Below are 7,349 nucleotides of genomic sequence, written 5' to 3'. Positions count from 1 at the left end.
CTTATATGAACACAGTGCTTCATATACTTTTTGTATATAAAGTCCATACATGACTTTTTGTTTTATTTAAAAATTCAGGCCAAGTGTGCTGGCTCATGCCTGTAATCCCAGCACTTAGGGAGGCCGAGGTGGGCGGATCACTTGAGGTCAGGAGTTCGAGTCCAGCCTGGCCAACATGGCAAAACCCCCTCCTTTACTAAACATACAAAAATTAGCCGAGCAAGGTAGCGTGTGCCTGTAGTCCCAGATACTTGGTAGGCTGAGGCATGAGAATCACTTGAACCTGGGAGGCAAACGTTGCAGTAAGCTGAGATTGCACTCTGCACTCCAGCCTGGGCAACAGAGTGAGACTCTTGTCAAAACAAACAAACAAACAAAAAAAAACAGACGAGGGATATTAAGACATATATATACCTTAATCCATCAAATGAATCAAGTGAGAAGCTTATGCAGCTTAACATTTATAATTTCATTGCAATTTTTATTCTAACCTTCACCAGGAATTTCAAGTTTATATATTACTTTCTCAGAGCCTGAAAATTAAATTATTATTAAAAGTAAGACTAATTTCATGTGGATCTTTAAAGACGAGTGTTAGAAAATAAATATTAAGCAGAATGAAATATTATAGGTGTGCTTCATTTATTAATTTACCAAATATTTATTGAATGAACACATGAAGTGGCCAGAGTACCGAGTTGGGTGCCATGAAAAGATATCCCTTATCCTCAGTGCATTGTAATACAGTAGAAAAATGAAACTAAGTGAATGGATTTGCACTTAAAAATGGAAAGAAATATATCAACAGATGCAAAATAACATACAATTCTACTTTAAACTTCTGCACACTATTCAACATCCAATTTACAGGATAAATAAATTCAAATACCTCATAATAAATAGTATGCTATAACTAAGAGATTCATTGCAGATTTTCTTTAAGCAACAAAGTCTGCTTATACATATTTCTACTATAATTCTCTGGAAGCTTGATCTCTCACTCTCCTCCACATATTTTTTTTCTTTACATTGCTGACCCTTACCCCAGTCCTAGCCCCTTATTTTGGTGAACAGACTTAACCTTTACATCTCAGAGAAAATAAAAACTGTCTTCCTTCATCTAATCAGCTTTTCCTACTTCCTTTTGTCCAGTGAAGGAGGCATGTCATTGCCAATCAAGGTTTGGCCCTTTCAGATATATTCTGGGGCTTACTCCCTTCACTGCTTTCAGACTTTGCCCCTTGGGTTTTCCCCTTCTTTGCTTTGGGACTTAAATCTACTGCCTTAATTCTCACTGCCAGTTTCACTGACATTTCCCCAGCCGTTGCTTGGTTGGCGGGAGTTCCTCCTCTAATCATTTCCTCAAAATGGGCTGACATGAATAATGTCTCCTGTGTTCTTGCACATTGAAATCTGTTTTTCTAGAATCTTTCAGATGTAAAAGATATTTTAACCACATATAAAATCTTTGGCTCATTCTTTAAAAAAAAAAAAATCTTCTAAGGGTAGATTCATATCTTTAAAGAAGTCCAACTCCTGCCCAACTTCATCCCATCATAAGTGACTTGATATTTTTACAGGCTCATTCAAAATATTCATTCTTTATTCTAATCATTTTAGGATTTGTCTTGACTTCTCTAGAGCAATTTTCTGGTCCATTATAAGCCCTTTCCATATGTAGATTCATGCCTTATTTTATATTTGAAAAGTTTTCTTGAATTGTATTTTTAAATATTGTATTTTTAAATATTTGTTCTGTTTTTTTTGTTTCGGTTTTCTCTTGGTAGACTCTATGTGAATGTATTTTATCTCCTTTGCTCGTACTTTATTCCTATAATTTTGACTCTAATCCTCTTTATCTCTGTATTTCTTGTTCATTTCATGTCTACCTCCTTTGTCCCTCACTGTACTTTCAATGGTGTCTACTCTTCCTTGTGCTGAATCTAATTTATTAGTCTTTACTTCTGAAATAATTTTGATTTGTACTTTTATTTCTTTCATGATTTCTACCAAATCCCATTTTACCTTCTCAATTTGTTCCTCATTTTCTGTTGTCCAGCCCTGAGTCCTCATATTTCTGCTTTGTATACTTTCATTAAAATAACTGTTATTGTGTGGCAATTCCTCAAAGACCTAGAACCAAAAATACTATTTGACCCAGCAATCCCATTACTAGGTATATACCCAAAGGAATATATATCATTTTATTATAAAGATACATGCACACATATGTTCACTGCCACACTAGTCACAATAGCAAAGACATGTAATCCACCCAAATGCTCATCAATGATAGACTGGATCAAGAAAATATGGTACATACACACCATGGAATACTATACAGCCATAAAAAGGAATGAGATCATGTTCTTTGCAGGGACATGGATGGAGCTGAAAGCCATTATCCGCAGCAGACTAACACAGGGACAGAAAACCAAACACTGCATGTTCTCACTTATAAGTGGGAGCTGAACAATGAGAACACATGGACACAAGGAGAGGAACAACACACACTGGGGCCTGTCTGTGGGGCGGGTTGGGGAGAGAGCATCAGGATAAATAGTTAATGCATGTGGGGCTTAATACCTAGGTGATGGGTTGACAGGTGCAGAAAACCACTATGGCACACATTTACCTATGTAACAAACCTGCATGTCCTGCACATGTATCCCGGAACTTAAAATTAAATTACATTTAATTTAATTTAAAAATAATAATAACAGTTATTACTCCATTAAGTTTTTTATTTTTAATTCATGGGATGTTAAGTTACAAGTTTTATCTGCATCTTGGCAATAGCTTTCTGGTGCATTTCGTTCTTCTATAGGAACGTTTTTCTATTGTTTTCCACAATTTAATAGATCTCTGTATAAATGCTATGCCAGCTCTTTTTTGTTTACTCATATTTGAATGAGTTTTATTTTCCTTAACCAGCTAGACAAAGAATTCTAGTGCACAGAAGGGAAGGACTGAGGACATCCAGTGTTCTAAGCTTCACAGATAATGGGCATCCTCCTCTGTTACAACAGACTATTTCCTTTAAAAATGATGCCTCTGTGCAACCACATTCTCTTTGCCTTTAATGCTCAAAAGAACAAAGCTGGAGGAATCACATTAGCTGACTTCAAATTATACTACACACCTATAGTCACCAAAACAGCATATACTGGCATAAAAACACAGAGACCAATGGAACAGAATAGAGAACCCAGAATCAAATCCACACACCTACAGTGAACTCATTTTGGACAAAGGTGCCAAGAACATATACGCTGGAGAGAAAACAGTCTCTTCATGAAATGATGCTGGGAAAGCTGAATATCTATATGTAGAAGAATAAACACTAGACCCCTATCTCTCGCTGTGAACAAAAATCAAATCAAAGTGGATTAAGGACTTAAAACTAAGGCCTCAGACTATGAAACCACTACAAAAAAAATTTGAGGAAAATCTCCAGGACATTAGTCAGGTTGCACAGGCAACCAAAGCAAAAATGGTCAAATGGGATTACATCAAGTTAAAAAGCTTCTGCACAGCAAAGGAAACAATCAACAAAGTGAAAAGCCAACCCAAAGGATGGGAGAAAATATTTGCAAACTGCTCTATAGTTTAGAGCTCAAACAATTCTATAGGAAAAAAATCTAATAATCCCATCCAAAAATAGGCAAAAGATTTGAATAGACATTCCCCAAAAGAAGACATACAAATGGCAAACAGGCATATGAAAAAGTGCTCAACATCATTGATCATCAGAGAAATGCAAAACAAAACTACGAGATGTCATCTCACCCCAGTTAAAATGGCTTATATCCAAAAGACAGGCAATAACAAATGCTGGTGGAATGTGGAGAAAAGAAAACACTTGTACGCTGTTGATGGGAATATAAATTAGTCAAACCACTATGGAGAACAGTTTAGAGGTTCTTCAGAAAACCAAAAATTGAGCTACCATATAATCCAGCAATCCCACTGCTGAATATATACCCAAAAGAAAGGAAATCAGTATATTGAAGAGATATCTGCACTCCCATGTTTCTTGCAGTACTGTCCACAATAGCCAAGATTTGGAAGCAATGTGTGTTCATCAATGAATGAATGGATAAAGAAAATATGGTACATATACACAATGGAGTACTATTTAGCCACGAAAAAGAATGAGATCCTGTCATTTGCCACAACATGGATGGAACTGGAGATCATTATGTTAAGTGAAATAAGCCAGGCACAGAAAGACAAACATCGCATGTTCTCACTTATTTGTGGGCTCTAACAGTCAGAACAGTTGAACTCATGGACATAGAAAGTAGAAGGATGGTTACCAGAGGTTGGTAAGGGTAGTGGGTGGTTGAGAGGGAAGTAGATATGGTTAATGGGTACAAAAAAATAGGAAGAATGAATAAGACCTACTATTTTACAGCACAACAGGGTAACTATAGTCAATAGTAACTACATTTTGCTTATTTTTTTATTTTATTATTATTATACTTTAAGTTTTAGGGTACATGTGCACAATATGCAGGTTAGTTACATATGTATACATGTGCCATGTTGGTGTGCTGCACCCATTAACTCGTCATTTAGCATTAGGTATATCTCCTAATGCTATCTCTCCCCCCTCCCCCTACCCCACAACAGTCCCCAGAGTGTGATGTTCCCCTTCCAATAACTAAAAGAGTATAATGGGATTGTTCGTAACACAAAGCATAAATGCTTCAGTAGATGAATACCCCATTCTCCATGATGTGATTATTACACATTGCATGCCTGTATCAAAATATTTCATGTACCCCATAAATATATACATCTACTATATACCCATAAGAATTAAAAATTGGAAATTTTTTAAAAGACAGAAAAAATTTTAAAAGGTTCAGAATGGCTTCTTCCCATGTGACATCACAGTATCTTTATAAGCCACTGCCACCTGGGACATATCTCTTACCTTCCACGGGAGTATCCTCACTTTTTGTTGATCTATTTTCACTTGTACTTTTTATACTCTGCCACCCGTGTGGTCCCAGGCCTTTGCCATCTCCCTTTGGTGGCCCACTTTGTTCCAGTTCATCTGGGGTGAGCTGCATCCCAGTTTGCCCAGGTTTGGGGAGGTTCCTAGGACATAGGACTTTCAGTGCTAAAACCAGTAAAGTTCCAGGCAACTAGGAAGAGTTGGTCACTCTGATTTCATCTCTGCTCACAGGAGTTGCCACCCCAGATGGGGTCCTCTGCTCTGGAAGTGAACACTGCTGTGTTTTCTGAGACTCCCACCACAGCTGCTGCATCCTCACCTCCTTTCCATTGTCCATCACCATTTACCATGCAGCTTTTTGCCAGCCTCCACTGGCCTCAGGGGTTTGGGGCAGCATGTACACATAATTTGTAGTTCAAGAATATTCTGGGTCTCCTAGTTTCACTGAAAATGGAATTTGTAGATATTTAAAATTTGATTTATTGCTCTGTATAATTTCCAAGAGGAGAAGTGGCACAATTCAGACCAGGCCACTACCACGTTTCCTTGGAGCTCAAGAGGTGTGTCCAGTTGTCTTCATGGAATTCCAGTTTAAAGAGCTCCACTTCTGTTATAATTGACTTTCTTAACCAAGTAAACTTTGCAGTTATGATTATGGTGCTCAGAATAAGCAGACCATGTATGTAATACACCATAGAGAATGATGAACCAACAAGATGTATTTCAGGCTGTGTATGTTGCATGATACAAAAGCACATGAAGATACACAAAAACACAAGAGCACATTATAAGCCTCAAGTACTATATCGATATAAAGTACTAATATTAATACTACAGGAATATTGATAACTAAAAATCAGAATGAAAAATAAATAACAGCCTGTATATGGTACAAATGAAATACAACACTAGGTTTAGAATAGTCCCCCTCTGAATACAAAATTTCTGTTTCTTGATTATCGCCAAATTCATGAAGATAAGTGTAAGAAATAGTCAGAGTGAATGCTCCTCTATGCAAGTCATTGTGGGAGATGCTGTTGCATGGGTTATTTTATATGATCCTAACAACTCTTCAAGGTAAGTATAATGAGTGTCAAAAAAGTGAAAATACTCAAGATCATGCATCAAGTAAATGCCAGAACTAGGATGCAAACCCTGAGCATCTCTGGGACCAACACCAATACTCTTCTTGCTACACCACTCCATCTCTTTTCAATCAAAGAAAGGAATCACAAGAAGCTCCATGCATGGAAGAGAAACCTTGAGGGAGATAATAACTTAAAACAGGCAGAGTGGAGCAGACAATTATTGAGTTCGAACCAGCTGTGGCAAAAACTCAAGTGTAAATAGTATAACTGCAGCAGGAACACAGAGGGAGCAAGAAAGTCAGCAACTATATTTATTAAGATTTTTAATGCAATTGCTTCAACAAGCTGGAGAGACATTTAAGACTCCAACAACCTCGTGCATCTGGTTTCCTCTCTCGACAGGAGCCCATTTTGACGAAGTGGGAATTAAATTCACAAATGTAAGAAACTAGAATGGTTTATCAAATTTCTTCCTGCTGTTATGAAAAATAATGTTGTGATAGGGAATGAGATTAAATCCTTCAAAAATCAAATTTAAGTTAAAAAACACAGAGAGAGAGAGAGTGGCAGGATAACTGGTCTGCCAGAGGGAACAGAAGTATCCGGTCTAATTCTTGGAAAATGGTTTGTAGAAAGAAAGTCTGTTTCTTCATGTCACTGAAAAACTACTAAAATCAGAGAAGCTTCAAGCATTTGAAAGCGTTAGCCCATAGCCCCTTCCCAAATTACAGACACAAGGCATCCAAAGACTCAGGTCAGGATGGCATCGTCAGAATCATCTTCATCTCAGTCAACCCTCATACAGACCCCAGTGTTCATGTTAGCTCTTAGCTTCTGCATAGTGCCCCCATAAATCGGAAGAGATTGAGGGTTGTAGCACTTCAGCTTACAGAAGGAAATTGCACCATTTAGGAAGCTAAGCGATATTTGAAGGGCATATGTAGCTATGATCAAAAATATCAAGTTTGGTGCAAAAGTAATTGCCAGTTTTGTCGTTACTTTTAATGGCAAAAACCACAATTACTTTTGAACCAACTTAATACCTCCCTGCAGTGCATAAATATTAATTTCACTAAGTTCTAACTATTCCAATAACTTATTCAGTAGGGAAATAAAACATTAACCCTTTATCTCCAGATACTGGTGCATTTGGATTCCATTAAACTTTCTCTTAACTGCACTAGCCCATATTGACTTCTTTTTTCTGTAAAAAATTACTTCTATGGGTGAGGTAATTTGACCCACAACTGCTTTTTTGTGATTGTTTATGCAAGTAAACTCTGACTCAAAAGAAT

At 37.1% G+C, this 7,349-nt stretch overlaps 1 non-coding gene across 1 annotated transcript; it reads right to left on the bottom strand.

Moving 5' to 3' along the window:
• Nucleotides 1-7,005: 7,005 nt before the first annotated feature.
• MIR548A (microRNA mir-548a) lies at nucleotides 7,006-7,116 on the bottom strand. The gene has a single exon (NR_106491.1). It is a non-coding gene; the product is annotated as a microRNA mir-548a (primary transcript).
• Between the last annotated feature and the right edge of the window lie 233 nt (nucleotides 7,117-7,349).

Source organism: Gorilla gorilla, chromosome 5, assembly GCF_029281585.2.
Source record: "Gorilla gorilla gorilla isolate KB3781 chromosome 5, NHGRI_mGorGor1-v2.1_pri, whole genome shotgun sequence".
NCBI classification, from domain to species: Eukaryota; Metazoa; Chordata; class Mammalia; order Primates; family Hominidae; genus Gorilla; species Gorilla gorilla.
Note: the sequence above shows the minus strand (reverse complement) of the source record. Positions and strands in the feature narration are given on the sequence as shown.